We start from the raw sequence: 16,382 nt of genomic DNA on the forward strand, positions 1-16,382 counted from the left end.
ATTTTGAGAAGTTTATAATTCTGATACATATTTCAGACCTTAATATAAACAAAGTTCTATTGTGGACCACATATTGTTATAGGGAACCTTGCCTTTCTTTTATATCACATAAATAGCTTCCTACCCATGGTGATGACATTGTTACAAGGTGCAACCAGAGCGAAAATAAAGGATGGAGGCTTCCAAGTATCAAACAGTAAATATTGGATATAATTTTTAATCTCATATATATTTAATTCTCTTATTCAGAGTTTAACTAATTCAAATTAACTTTTTAGAAATAATATATTGTCAGATAAACTTAAACTCAGGTAACAATGTGACAGATTGGAATTTAGTATTACTGCTATACTTTTAAAAGTTTTTCATTACCTTTTCACTGTGTTGAAATGCTCTTTATCTATACATTCTCTTCCTTATGGGAGTATGATGTTGTAGTCAATAACAATATCCTCACAAATGTTCCTGCATGGGGAGAGATGGTTGTGTTCACTTACAAGTAGTACCATGAACAGGTTAATTCAAACACATGCAATCTAATTAAGACATTATAAGGTATCTTCCCCCCTATATACTCACATCACAGAGCTTAGTGTTAGGGAAAATATTATAAATTTATTACAGAGTTTTTACATGCTTATATTTGTTCACAAGTCAATAAATTTATAAATTATGATAAAAAATATTCCTTTACTATATATGTAAAAAATAAAGAATTCATGAATTATTCCCCATAGAAATTACTTTACTTCTCCAGGTCTTTGTTTAAATCAAAATTATGTCCTCTTTACTGGGTAATTTTCTGTTGGAGACAACAACATTATTTAACACTGCATGTCTTTATGCATGATCTCCTCCATCATAAACTATTGCCATCATTCAGTTTGTTAAGGCAGAACTTCTGAATGATGATCTGTTGACCTTCCAGGAAATTTATCTATTCCACTAAAACATACATGTGATGCTTATGTCTGGATGATCCTAGTTGCTTGACTATCTATATATTTGTGAGATGTTTATCATTGACTACAAATCCTTTTTCACTTGTTCTCTGCTTTGTATTACAGGGGCTAGAAGACTGCAGACTGCATTCTCAAATCCACTGCCAACTGGTCTACCATGGGATTTCTTAAGAAAATGAGACATTCCAAACAGAAAAAAGGATAATCTGTGTTTTTGCTTCAGCACGAGTTTCACTTCAGAATTCAAAAACTTGCTACTCAACACCACTATAGCCGTTCTGCACTGGCTGTGTAGTAACTTCAGTTATACTGTGGTCAGTTCAGATTTGTTGGTTCAAGCCCAAGGGTTGAAATGACCTTGTTTTCTCACAATTTCATTTCTCCAGAACTAGCCTCTCTTTTCTTTATTTCTTCACTTGTTTATGACAGATTTAGATTTATAGTTAGTTCACTGTACTAAATTCTATTCTGTTTGGAATATTTAGAAATCTTTCTTTCTTTCTTTCTTTTTATCAAGTTGATTCTGATACTTCACTTACTATAAAAAGTAGTCCCAGGAAATTTATCTTTAAAGGTGACAGTCTGTGGTTGATTTCCTGACTTGACTAGGTTTTTTTTTTTTTTTTTAGTTTTTTATTTTTTAAATTTTAATATCTTTAATTCTTACATGCGTTCCCAAACATGACTAGGTTTGGAAGTGATAATATTGTCATTGCCAGAGGAAAATGGGATAATGTAAATGTATGTGGTAACTGAAATTATTTAATTCATTAGTCACTTTTGCTTGCTTCAGTTAACTTTTTTAGTGGGAAATATAATAACACAGGCTTGCTAGCAGTTTCTAGCATTATATGTTTATGGGGAAAAAGACAAGCACAGACTTCAAAATTTCAGCACAAATTACAGAATGAAAATCACTAACTTCTTATGATTATGACACAAATATATCTTATCTCAATATAATAATATAGCAACTAAACTTCAAACCCTAAATTAGACTTTACATGAGGAGAAATAAAATATAAGTTGATTCATGAACTTACTGCTCTCATGGAAAACTGGAAAACTGACGGTAAAGAAATGAGACCCTGAGAACTATGATGAGGGCTTGTATGAAGACTCACATCACAGAAACTTGTCCAAACTTGTCCAGTCAGGAGGACACTGGCATTGTTTTGGTTGAAGACCCTATAATGACATCAGCTGTAGAGTCACCATTCAAAGGGAAGAGATTACCCCCAAACTCAAACCCTTTACTGCATCTCACTGACCCAACCTCAAACTTAGAGTAATATTTCATCACACTTGATCCAGGGGAACAAATGTAGAGTCTGAACCAGAAAGAGACAACTGATATCCCTAAATATTTTCAATTGCTATATTGTTTCAGTAAAAAGCTGGTAAATATAGAAGTAAATAAGTTTTTAGGGTTTAAGATTAGGGGTCAGAAAATGAAATTATGTATGCCCATCTATGTTTATAAATAAAGGTTTATTGCAATACAACCATGTAATCATTATGTATACTTGTCAGCGGCTGCTTTTGTGCTACCATGGCAGAATGAGCGGTTATAACCTAAACCTCAGGGCCATTAAGCCTAATATATTTATCATTGTGTCCAAGAAGAAGTTTGCCAACCCCTGATCTAGACCAAGGAAGACAGAATGTCACATTCAATTAGGCTAAATTTGTTAATACTGGTGTTTTTAGGCAAATCCAGAAGTAATGTGTTTACTAGAGTAACTCAGTTCCTTGGATCCAGAATGGTCCTATATTCATTGAAGCTAAAATAATAGAAACTTTCTAGTATTAAATGGATGATTATAAGGATATAAGAATGTTTAACTCCACCACCACAAAAATGTACCCCAAGAATACTTAGACTCTCTGCTTTCAATCCAACATTATAAAATGCATCTGTGAGTGGAGCACCAGTATCATTGTGTTGACTGTCCTCTGCACATCTGATGATAGGAAATGCGGCTATTAAAATCCTTTGCCCAGTTTCAAATGGCATACTGGAATCTTGTACTGGCAGAGGCGAAGAGGTGGGCATAATTTTTCTAATGAGAGTAGGGCTGGAACAGTAAATAAGTGTTTTCATATGTGAAGATTGTTGATGGTATCTAAATGATCACAGAAATGAAATAGATGGGCATCTAATAAAATGTTACATGGCTGTATAATCAGGAAGACTCTGAATCTGACCTGGATGTCATTTCCCAAAGAGCGGCTCCTTTACATATCTAGTGTCATTTAATGAACAGAAGCTATATCCCCTTGAAGAAGAATTCTATAAATTTCTGGTTGCTCTCTGTGAATTGTTATATTCCAGCGGTCTAAGGCTTGTCAGAATGTTTCATTAAAAGAGAAAAGTAATACATCTTTTACTACTATGTATTCCCACCCCCTACACACATACGTATACACACACTGCTTGGTACCATTCTCTTCCTTTTTTGTTTGGGAGGCAGTGTTTACACATTTGAGAATCATGCTCCAAGTTATCTATTGAAATGCCAGTTTAAATGAGGATCAAAGCAAACCAATGTTCTGCAACAGAGTTAGGCTACATGCAAACTCTTCTATTCCTTGGGTTTTGAGATACAGTAATTTCAATGGCACCAAAGAATTTGTAGTAGACAAAAATGATTTATGGAACCATCAGCAAGCCCTGAAGTATAATCACAGTCCCAACCCTCAGGCATTTTAAGAAAGCCATGTCCCAAGATACTATTGATGTTTTGGGAACTCGCTCTTGGTCTTCACAGAAATGAAATGCTTTACTACAAAACATCAAGGACTGTGCATTCCAAGTGTCACACGTTAAACCTGATGTTATTGGATCAGACAAGCCGTAAAAATCAAATGTGCATTATCAGAATCCCTAAACAAATGGAAGAATTGCATACTAAATTGTAGTTGGACAAGTGATGGATACACTGTGAATTTCATAAACAGAAATAATAGAGTTCTAAGGCACCCATTCCTGCTACATTGATTTGTTTTTCCTAATGCATGTCTATAGTTTCATACTGCATTCCTTATAACTGTAGCACTAAGGAAGAAGATACCTGGATGTAGTTTACATATGGTTTTCCAAAGTCTGACATGATATGGAAGGACATTATTTTCTCATTACCACAGTGGTTTTAGATAACATTGAAAGATGATGGAACAAAATCCTTCAAGTGGGCAGATATTCAACTAATGTGTTTTGTTCACTTTGCTGCGATGAAAAGATTTTCATAGGTAACAGGCATATATTAAATTTGGAGAGTGGCTCAAGGTTTGGCTGTGTGGTCAAAAATATGTAAACAACAGAACATTATTAAAAGATGAAGTTTGAAGAGATGCATGGATAAATATTTCACAATAGGCATAAAATATAAGATATCTGTGTCTCACCCAAATTTAAGCAGTACCATCAATGAGGAGGACCTCAAAAGGCAATAGACAAGATGACCTACCCTGTTTGTATCAGTTCAGTTCATTTCAGTTGCTCAGTAGTGTCTGACTCTTTGTGACCCCATGGACTGCAGCACACCAGGCCTCCCTGTCCATCACCATCAGTGGACTTTACTCATGTCCATTGAGTTGGTTAGCCTCATTCTTAAACACCAAGTTTCTTGCTCAATGAATTTATCTATACAATTTTATGGCAGTGGAGACAAAGAGATTATTCTGCACTAAAAGAAAAAAAAAAAACCTGGCTTCCCCTCTTTGAGCTAATCTATTTTCTTGCCACTGCAGAGGATCCATCCTAACAATGGCAGAAAACAGTCATGAGCCACCAATATGTCAGCAGTCTCAGCAGGAACCAGTTAAGTATTTGAAGACAACTTATTGTATCAGGTCCTTAGACCCTAAAGGGGGTGGTAATTTGTTCTTACTGGTATAGACACTGATTTTTATGGATTTTTATGAATTTGCCTTTTTCTGCCACAGATATTTCTGATAGCACCACAGCCAAGGACTTATGAAATATCATAAAATAAATTCAATGAACAATATACATTACATCTACTCTTCTGGACACATACTTCATTTCAGAACAAAATAACTATAATCTTGGGCTCTTTGACAAGGAACAGAGTAGTCTAGTCAAATAATTGATTACCCAGGACCCCTGATTTTATAAAATGTTGAAAAGGTCTATCATAGTCCTTCCAGTACTTTTTAAATTAGCTATATTAAACATCTTTCTCTTGAAATCTTTAGAGTGGTGTCTGTTATCCTGTCTGGATGATGACCAATGTATCTTGCCTTCTTGTGACAAGGTTAGTCTAGTATCTGTTGAATCATTAAGTTCTGGCCACTGCCTAAACCATGTGTAATTGCCAGATAACTATAAAGAATATCTCTTATTATTTCCCCCATTACCTCCAACAGTATAACAATATGACCAAGACCACCAAACTTGTCGATACTTTAAGTTCTTATATTAAGTAGTAAACCTTGTGGGCCATCTGTCAATGTCTATAATATTTTAATTATTTTAACAACTAAATGTGGTTTTCTTGATCATTGTTATATTGTTCCTGTTAGAGGTAGAAACAAAAAAATATTTTGAATATAGAAAATTTTTGAGGACATCATTACTAAAATTTTCTTAAAACTCAGCTTTAGCTTAAAATGGTATCAGAAATGATCATATTGAAATAAGGACATGAAATAAAGCAGTATGGTTAAGTTGGGGACTGGTTGAAACTAACCCATAAATAAGTTTTTCTTTGGGGTTATTTTAATCTCTAGTGAATGAGATATCTGGAGACAGTTTTGGTTATCACAATTGGTTTTGAGAACTGTACCCGGCATCTAGTGGGCAGAAAGCTAGGGATGTTTCTCAGTATCTTAAGAAATGTGACAGCCCCTCCTTCCTCCTAAATGAAGCACAGAATTATCTTACCCAAATTATTAGTAATGATTAAAATGAAACTCCTTCTATAAATGAACAAAATTATCTTTTAAGGGTATACAGCAGAGAAAAGCTATGACAAACCTAGAAAGCATATTAAAAAGCAGAGACATTAGTTTGCCAACAAAGATCCACACAGTCAAAGCTATGTTTTGTTTTGCTTTGTTTTTTTTCAGTAGTCATGTATGGATATGAGAGCTGGACCATAAAGAGGGCTGAGAACTGAAGAATTGATGCTTTTGAACTGTGGTGTTGGAGAAAACTCTTGTGAGTTCCTTGGACTACAAGGAAATCAAACCAGTCAATGCTAAAGGAAATCAATCCTGAATATTCATTGGAAGGACTGATTCTGAAGCTGAAACTCCAAAACTTTGGCCACCAGATGCAAAGAGCTGACTCATTAGAAAAGACCCTGATGCTAGGAAAAATTGAAGGCAGGAGGAGAAGGGGATGACAGAGGATGAGATGGTTGAATGACATCACTGACTCAATGGACACGAGTTTGAGCAATCCCTGGGAGATGGTGAAGGACAGGGAAGCCTGGTGTACTGCAGTTTATGGGGTTGCAGAGTTGGACATGACTGAGAAACTGAACAACAACAGGACAGAGAAAAGACAAACATAAATTGAAAGCTCAGTTAAGCCCATCCCCTAGTATATCCAAGGAAAAGGAGAAACCCTGATAGCACCAACATTAATTAAGTTTGTTGTTTCGGAATAGTTTATGTCTTCTCTTTTTCAGAATTTGTTTTTACCTCTGTAAGTCTCATTTTCTTAAATACAAATTGAGGTGTCTAGACTCATTTAGACATGACTGAGAGACTGAACAACAAATAATATTGTTGATAATGAGCTTGAGTTTTCACAAAAATATTACATGGTTACCTTATATATAAGGCTTCTCAGGTGGTGCAATGGTAAAGAATATGCTTGCCAATGCAGGAGACACAAGAGACGAGGATTTGATCCCTGGGTCAGGAAGATCCTTTGGAGTAGGAATTGGCAACCCACTCCAACATTCTTGCCTGGAAAATTCCATGAAAAATGGAGCCTCATGGGCTATAGTCCATGAGTTTGCAAAGAGTCAGACCTGACTGAGTGTGTGTGCGCACGCACACACACACACACACACACACCACTTATATATAAAAGTGATGAAGAGTACAGAAATACAGGACATATATTTTTAATTACTACAGATAGATTCTGGTTAAGCCAGTTAAAGACGTCTTGAAATACAGTACTAACTGTGGTAGAAACAGCCTCACCTTTATTCCTGGCTGCATTGCCATGTCAACCAAGTCTATGTTTATAATTTCATTAAAATCTATAGTCTAGTGTTTCTTAGTATCATTCTAAAGTCTCAGAAACACTTTTAAATAGTGTCATAAGAGAAGAATTGTCATGTTTTCTTTCTGACTTTCAAGCTTTCAGAATACAAATTAAGAACTATGTTATTCAATTGTTAAGACAGTTTGACATTATGAATGTTCTAAAACTCTGTGACAGGTTTTTTTTAAAGAATGAGGTATCATCATCATTGCTAGAATATATTTTGAGTGATATGTTCTATACAAATGTTGTCCCATAAAAATCATCATAGACCAATAAGGTAGAGGTTATCTTTATATGAAAGGACAAAAAACAGCTATTACTTAGTGCTTACTATATGTGGAAACCCCTATATTAAGAACTTTATAGATAGGATTTTATTTATTAATTATAACAAACCACTTCAATCTGAAGTTGAGACTCTAAGACAAAGAAAATTTAACTAGATTGAGAACAAGTTGGTACTAACTAGTAGAGCTAGTAGTTCAATAAAGGTGGTTTTATACAGAAGCCTGTTTATTTGAATCCAGCTAGACTGTCTGATATAAATTAAAACTTTAATGAGAGGAATAAAATGAGTTTGTGAGTATAATTATTACTTGTGGTTGGCTGTGGAAAGGAAAAAAAGAAAAATGATAAAGAAAAGAAATTTCTTGAGAAAAACAAGAGCCTGGAGCCAATAGGTAGAAAGAGAAAGACAAAGAGGGGAAAAATAAAGAGAAGATGAGATGATTATAGTATCCTGTACTTTCTATGTTTCACCCAAACACACTCCTTTTTTGAAATTTATTTTCATCTGCAAGCAATACAATTTTCTGGGAATTATGGTTCTTGTAGGTTAATCAGTGAGGTGTCAAAATATGTTTGTACAATAATACACAAGTAGGTGAAAGAAAGAGACTAAAAAGTGAATAATCACTGAGTTTATGTTGGAACCCTATTAATGTTTCAGTGCATGGACACCTACATACAGTTAATAATAGATGTGTAAACAGGAGTTCTCAGTATTTATGTGATGCATTAGAAAAAGCTCATTAAGAGACACTATGGTAGGTATCACAGTGTAAAAACTGCTTCAAAATATATGGAGTTCCTATAAAATAATTTAATCCAAAGTAAGTTTTTTTCATAAAAAAATATTTAGGAACTTTATGTTAGCCTGCTTAAAAAAAGTATTCTGTAATCAGAAATTAAATACTAATAATTTTCACAACGTGGAAACAATGAAAAGCATTAATTACTAAATACCCTAGGGCTTTCCTGGTGGCTTAGACGGTAAAGAATCCACCTATGAATGCAGGAGACCCAGGTTTGATCCATAGGTGAGAAAGATCCCCTAGAAAAGGGAATGGCTACTCACTCCAGTATTCTTGCCTGGAGAATTCCATGGACAGAGAAGCCTGGTGGGCTTCAGCCCATGGAATTGCAAAGGGTCGGACCATGTCTACAACAATTAGCTAAATAAAGTAATTACATTGCAAGAGTATCAGGGACCTGATGTTATAATTAGTATTTTGATTGCTCCCAAGGCATAATAATATATTGGTGACAGACGTCTTAAGACCAGCAGCTGGCTTTACCAAGATAGTAATATTGAAAGTCTGAGAACTACATAGAATACTTTATAGACACCAATATGTAAATATTTGGAGATAACTCTGTGAAGTTTCTGATCTAAGGTTTCTAGGTGAAAATGCCAAAGCAATAGCTACTTTATCTAAGTGTGGGCTTTGGTGTAAAGAAACAGAGGTAGAAGGCCTCAAAGCCTAATCTGCCTCCTTCTGGGCCAAACATGGCACTGGTGCTCCAAACATCTTGCACATCTTATAAGAATTTTCAAATGATGGGACACTGACTTTTGTGGCGATATTTCCTGATTTTCTTCCAAATACACACACCATACATGTGTTGTATAGAAATTCATAGTTCTATGTGATAAAAACTCCATTAAACTGTGCTATCCTTTGTCTTAAATTATTGAAAGTCAATACAGTTATCAGACTCACATGGGTGATAAGTTGACATTTGCTAAGTTTCTAGACTGTGCTGAAAACAAATGATAATCCCATCATCAGGTTATTTTTTCTGCAGAGGGTTTTCATGGAAATGTTTAATTTCTGAGTTAGTATAATGGCCTCTTATGAGGAAGAATGAAATCCATAGCCCTCTGTCTTTGGCTTTGAAATGTTATTATGCAAATTATTTTTAAAGTCATTTGTTAATATATGTGGACTTGAGCAGTTACTTTCTTAGTTCTATAAAGTCAAGGAGTTTTTCCTCTGGCACTGTATTTTGCTCTATGTAGTTCTTCTTTTTCAATACTGACTTCTGCTTTAGGACAATCCATTTTACTTATCAATGCATTATTTAAAAATAATTAAGGATATGTATTATCCCACTCCTTCTTTTTAATCCTTCCAGCTAAGAAGTTCACTTCTTCCGTTTTTCTTTCTGAAAAAAGAGACTGTTGAAAAGTCTCTTAAAATTTTCTAATTGAGAGTAGTGAACTGTTACTTATGGGAATAATAGTACTCTCCAACGTGAGTAACACTTATGAATAAGATCATTCACCATCTTTCTTTCTTCCAACCATTTTGACTAAGTTGAATTCCATTTAATTCTATTTAATTCTACAACCCTACCTTGTTGAAAATTTGTGGCACAATTGCAGATTATCCTTATTAACAGTTATAAATTAGGCAGCTTGGATTTTGGCTTCACTTCTGTCTGCCTTGTGATTTTTAGTTAAATTATATAAATATAATCGATAAGCATGATTTATTCACTGTTGCAAATGGAATTAATGTTCATAGCCCATCTCCTGTAGGGTTGTGAGTGTAATAGAAATACAAATCTTCTGATTGTTCTTTAAAAACTAACATTTCTTTCGCTATTGAATGAAAGGTTCTTTAAATTATATTGTGCTTTACAATTTTCAAAAGTTTCAAACACCTAATTTTATATAATCCCATAATAACTCTTTTTCCCCATATCTCTATTTTGCCTGTCTAACTTATCTCATTTAGCATAATGTCTTCCAAGTCTATCCATGTTGCTACAAATGGCAATATTTCATTCTTTTTATGACTGAGTAGTATCCCATTATACATATATATATATATGTATATATGATATATACTGTAGCTTCTTTATCCATTCATCTGTTGATGGACACTTGGATTACCTTGGCAATTATAAATAATGCTGCTGTGAACATTAGGGGTGCATGTATCCTTTCCAATTAGTGGTGTTTTTTTTTAAATATATACCCTGAAGTGGAGCTGCTACATCATATGATAGTTCTATTTTTAGTTTTTTTGATAAATCTGCATGCCGTTTTCCACAATGGCTGCACCAGTTTACATGCCCACCAACAATTTATAAGCATTCCCTTTTCTCCACATACTCACCAGCATCCACCATTTGTTCTTTTTTGATAAAAGCTCTTCTGACATGTGTGAAATGATAACATTGCGATTTGATTTGCATTTCCCTGGTAATTAGTGATGTTGAGCCTCTTTTTATGTGTTTGTTTGCCATCTGTATTTCTTCTTTGGAAAAATTTCGATTAACTTCTGAATACTTTTAATCTTTTCTTTTAATGTCATTTATATCAGTTGTTATACATGGTAGATATTAAGCCCTTATCTGTCATGTCATTTGTAAATATTTTCTTCCATTTCGTATTGTCTTTTTGTTTTGCCCAAGGTTTCCTTAGTTGTGCAGTTTTTAAGTTTAGTTAGGTCCCATTTGTTTGTTTTTGCTTTTGTTTTCTTTGCTTTAAGAGATGGATCCCCCAAAATACCACTGCAATTTGTGTCAAAAAGCATTTTTCCAATGTTTTTGTCTAGGAAAATTACATTATCCAGTCTTATATTTAGATCTTTAAACTATTTTAAGTTCATTTTTGTATATGATGTAGAAAATGTTTTAATTTCATTATTTTGCGTGTAGCTTCCAGTTTTCTCAGCACTATTTGTTGAAGAGACTGTTTTTTCTCCATTTTATATTCTTGCCCTGTTTGTCACAGAATAGGTGACCATAGGTGTGTGGCTTATTTGGGGGTTTCTGTCCTATTTCATTGATCCATGTGTCTGTTTTTGTGCCAGTACCATGTTGTTTTGATGACTATGGCTTTGTAGTAAAGTCTGATAATACACCACATTATCAAACTGAAGGATTAAAAATATATATATTATTTTTCCGAAGTTTATCTACATGCAAGCAACTTACTTGGTTCTACTTCTAATTAAAACATTCTTAATCAAGTCCTATGGTTGGTGAATAGTAAGACACTTAACTGTGTGGTGGTGTTTTAGACTGTATTTTTACCCTTAGAATTCACATGTTGAGGCTCTGACTCCCAGTGTGACGGTGTTTGGAGACAGTGCTTTTGGGATGGTAATTAAAGATAAACGAAAGCATAAGTATGAGTCCCAGCTCTGATGGGATTGGTGCCCTACTAAGAAGAGGAAACAAGGAGAGGAAGAGACACCCTACCATTCTCTTTCTCCACTGGCACACACAGAGGAATGGCCAAATGAGGACACAACAGTAAGGTGGTTCTCTGCAAGCTAGGAAGAGAGCTCTGACCTGAAAGCATCCAGTGGCACATAAATCTGGAACTTCTAGCCTCCAGAACTGTGAAAAAATTAATATCTGTTTTTTAAGCTACTAGTCTGTGGTATAACAGCCCAAGTGAACTAATATAAGTGAAATTTCCAAGTATATCTAGAAATTATAAAATGGAACAAACTCAACAGTCACTTAAATTACATATGAAACTTTATTAAATGATGGAAAGATACATACCCTATCAAAATTTTACTCTATTATATTTTAATACATTACATGATGATTTTCATAAACATCCGGAAATTTGATGGGCTTCTTTGAGTATATAACTTTGAGAAAGACTAAGATGATCTTTTGAAAAAACAGACTTGGGCAATTCTTTTTTGCTGCCTAATATTCAAGGTAAATTTTTCTATATGACTTTGGCATTTAAGATGAAATTATTAATTTCATATAGAACATCTTTCTGTTATTTGAGCTACATTTCATCACACACACAAAAGCATTATTTTTCCCTTTAACATGCAACCAATAATTTTTATATCAATTTTTTCTTTTTAAATTATGCATTGCTGATATAAAAGTTAACCACATCTTGGAGTGTGGTTTTATAATGGCCAAAGATAATTGAACATTGATTAGATTTTATCCTAGGCTTATTGTATGAAATATATTCAAACTTGGATTTTTCATCCTTAAAAAAAAAATTATTTGACTAAATCAGGTCTTGGTTGTGATACTTAGGATCTTTGTTGCAGCACGTGGGCTTCTTTCTAGATGCTGTGGGCAGGCTTACTTGTCCCATGGAATGTGGACTCCTAGTTTCCTGATCTAAGATTGAACCAGCATTACCTGCTTTGGAAGGCAGATTGTCAACCACTGGACTGCCAGGGAAGTCCCTCATTTTATTATAGTGACTTTTAACCACCACCAGGTTCTGCATCTTTCATCTACTCATGATTTTTAATGACAGAAATAATGTATGATAATTGAACACTGAGATTGAATTTGCTAATATTCAAATTTAAATATTAAAATAAATACTATACAGAATATAATCATTAAGAAGCACTGACTTTTTTTTTTTTTCCAAATGCTGCTGCATTGTCTCAAACAATTTTGAAACTTAATTTTGGAGGCAACTTCAGAGGTAATTTACTTATGCACAAAAATTTATGTCATTTATTTTTCTTTCTTTCTCTTGTTTTCTTTTCAACATTTCAAATCTACCTTTCCTTCATTTTGTTTTCTGTTAACATTGACCTGTGATTTTAAAAAGATGGGAGGGTTCCCTTTTCTCCACATCCTCTCCAGCATTTATTGCTTGCAGATTTTTGGATCGCAGCCATTCTGACTGGTGTGAAGTGGTACCTCATTGTGGTTTTGATTTGCATTTCTCTAATAATGAGTGATGTTGAGCATCTTTTCATGTGTTTGTTAGCCATCCGTATGTCTTCTTTGGAGAAATATCTATTTAGTTCTTTGGCCCATTTTTTGATTTTGTCGTTTATTTTTCTGGAATTGAGCTGCAGAAGTTGCTTGTATATTTTTGAGATTAGTTGTTTGTCAGTTGCTTCATTTGCTATTATTTTCTCCCATTCAGAAGGCTGTCTTTTCACCTTGCTTATATTTTCCTCTGTTGTGCAGAAGCTTTTAATTTTAATTAGATCCCATTTGTTTATTTTTGCTTTTATTTCCAGAATTCTGGGAGGTGGATAATAGAGGATCCTGCTGTGATTTATGTCTGAGAGTGTTTTGCCAAACTAGTACAGCCACTATGGAGAACAGTGTGGAGATTCCTTAAAAAATTGCAAATAGAACTACCTTATGACCCAGCAATCCCACTTCTGGGCATACACACTGAGAAAACCAGAATTGAAAGAGACACATGTACCCCAATGTTCATCGCAGCACTGTTTATAACAGCCAGGACATGGAAACAACCTAGATGTCCATCAGCAGATGAATGGATAAGAAAGCTGTGGTACATATACACAATGGAGTATTACTCAGCCCTTAAAAAGAATTCATTTGAATCAGTTCTGATGAGATGGATGAAACTGGAGCCAATTATACAGAGTGAAGTAAGCCAGAAAGAAAAACACCAATACAGTATACTAACACATATATATGGAATTTAGGAAGATGGCAATGACGACCCTGTATGCAAGACAGGAAAAAAGACACAGATGTGTATAACAGACTTTTGGACTCAGAGGGAGAGGGAGAGGGTGGGATGATTTGGGAGAATGGGAATTCTAACATGTATACTATCAAGTAAGAATTGAATCGCCAGTCTATGTCTGACGCAGGGTGCAGCATGCTTGGGGCTGGTGCATGGGGATGACCCAGAGAGATGTTGTGGGGAGGGAGGAGGGAGGGGGTTCATGTTTGGGAACGCATGTAAGAATTAAAGATTTTAAAATTTAAAAAATAAAAAAAACTAAAAAAAAAAGAGAGAGAAAGAAAAAAAATAAAATAAAAAGATGGGAAATATTAGATTAAAAAACTAACTTTGAAGTAATTTTGAGACTAGGTTTCTAAGAAAATCCTTAGCTCTGACACCTTAAAAGGCAGATAGACACAGTTTTCTATCTTATCAATTCTCTAGAATGAAGATTGTAGCCATTAATAAATCAGATTAGGCAATCATTAAAGAAAGTAAGAAAATATACATTTGCCTAATACCAATGGGAGACCTGAAGTCTAAATTGGCTAAAAGGAAAATTTGGATATGTTGTAGTTCCTGATACCTCAAACACTTAATGATATCTCCATCTGCATTGACTTCTTTTCTTTCTTTTTTGAAACAAAAGTGAATATTTTTAATGATTAAAGGTAAAATTCATAAAGAAGTTAGACGACATAAATGATTAGACACCTAACAAAAAAGGAACAAGGATATGTAAAGCAAAAATCAGAAGAAACATAAGGGATACAATATATATATATAATCATAGTAAGACATATTAACATTTATCTGAGAAAATTTAATCAAATGTGGAAAAAGTAGGAGCATCTTGAATGATGTCCTTAATAATTTAAATATAATAATTTTATATGTGTATTAATTTATATTAATCTTATATCTTGCAAAGCATATTTAAAATATTGTGTCTCATAAGTTGTTGTTAGATGTCCAAAGTACATTTAGAAAAACTGGTATAAAAGACAAACGTTATAAAATTTCAAAAAGAAGAATTCTTTTAGATTTCTTTTTTTGTGTGACTCAGTTATACATATACACATATATTATTTTGAAATTATTTTCAGTTATGAATTGTTACAAGATGTTGACTGTAGTTGCCTTTGCTATACAGTAAACCTTTGTTGCTTGTTGCATATCTACTTTTAAAAATTAGAAATCTAACATTCTACTCATACTGAGCCAAGCAAGTGGAATCAAAGTGTCATAAATATTTTAGTTAGGCAAAAATTCATAAGTTTTCTAAAATATATATATTATACATATTATTTATATACATGTATACAAAAATTTTTCTACTATGCTTGATAGAGGCTTGGGAAAGAACATAAAAAGAAAAGAAAAGATGGAAAAACTGGAAAACAAACTAAATGAAATGGAAGCACTGAATAAGAAATAGAAAAAGTGAAACCAGCTAGATAAAAGATCTTCATATAGTCCCGTTGTTTTTAAACATGGCTGCTCATTATAAACATATCTAGAACTCTAGGGGGAAAAAAAGCAATACCTGGGTATTTTTATTTTTCAAAGAATTCCAAAATAATTCTGATATGCATCTGGATTTTAAAAAGTGATTACAGATTTTTCTGTTGAATGGTAGCTTTGGTGATGCAAAATTCTATTGTTTTTCTGTTGACTAATCATGATGCAATGATATTAAGTGAGTAATAGTTACATAATCATGATAGTAAAAGATATTTATTAGTTTACACAATCAATAGGAAGACAAAAAATAAAAGATAATTATAAATGCAAGTCTTAATGGGAACATGATTAACCTAATAATATAAAATAATTATATACTATTTAGGGGATGAAGCAGAGTAATGTGGTAAATGGAAATGGCTACATGATAATGTTTTCATCTGCTCAGCCAGTCTATTTCTTTTGGTTGTGCACTGATTTCTGACATTAATTATGAAGAAGTAGGCCAAACTTTTTGATCACAGGTTGAGGGACTAGTCCTCCAGGAGACTGCCCTTACTTCAGACATCAATAACCAGTTTGGAGATTCACAGGCCACTTTCATTTCTCATCAGCTGGACACAAATTTTGAGGTTCCCTTTACCCTCTCAGGTTTGACAATTTACTAGAATGACTCAAAAAACTTAGTCAATATAATTGGAGCTTTATTACAAGAAAGGGATATTGTAAGGCCTCTACATGTGAACTTTCAAGTTGCAAACTTTCAAAGATGTGAACGTGCATTTGGATGAGGAGTCCAAAGAGGTCTTCAGCAATTTAGTGACCCTTTGCAAGAAGCTGGAGCTAGATCTGCAAGAGGATAACTTCATTGAACTCCTTTTTGTGCAACACAACAAGTTTACTAATAAAGACCTGATAGGATTAGAGGACCAGAGAAAGGGTGAAGGAGGTAGAAAAAGTACCC

This window comes from Ovis aries, chromosome 3, assembly GCF_016772045.2.
Source record: "Ovis aries strain OAR_USU_Benz2616 breed Rambouillet chromosome 3, ARS-UI_Ramb_v3.0, whole genome shotgun sequence".
NCBI classification, from domain to species: Eukaryota; Metazoa; Chordata; class Mammalia; order Artiodactyla; family Bovidae; genus Ovis; species Ovis aries.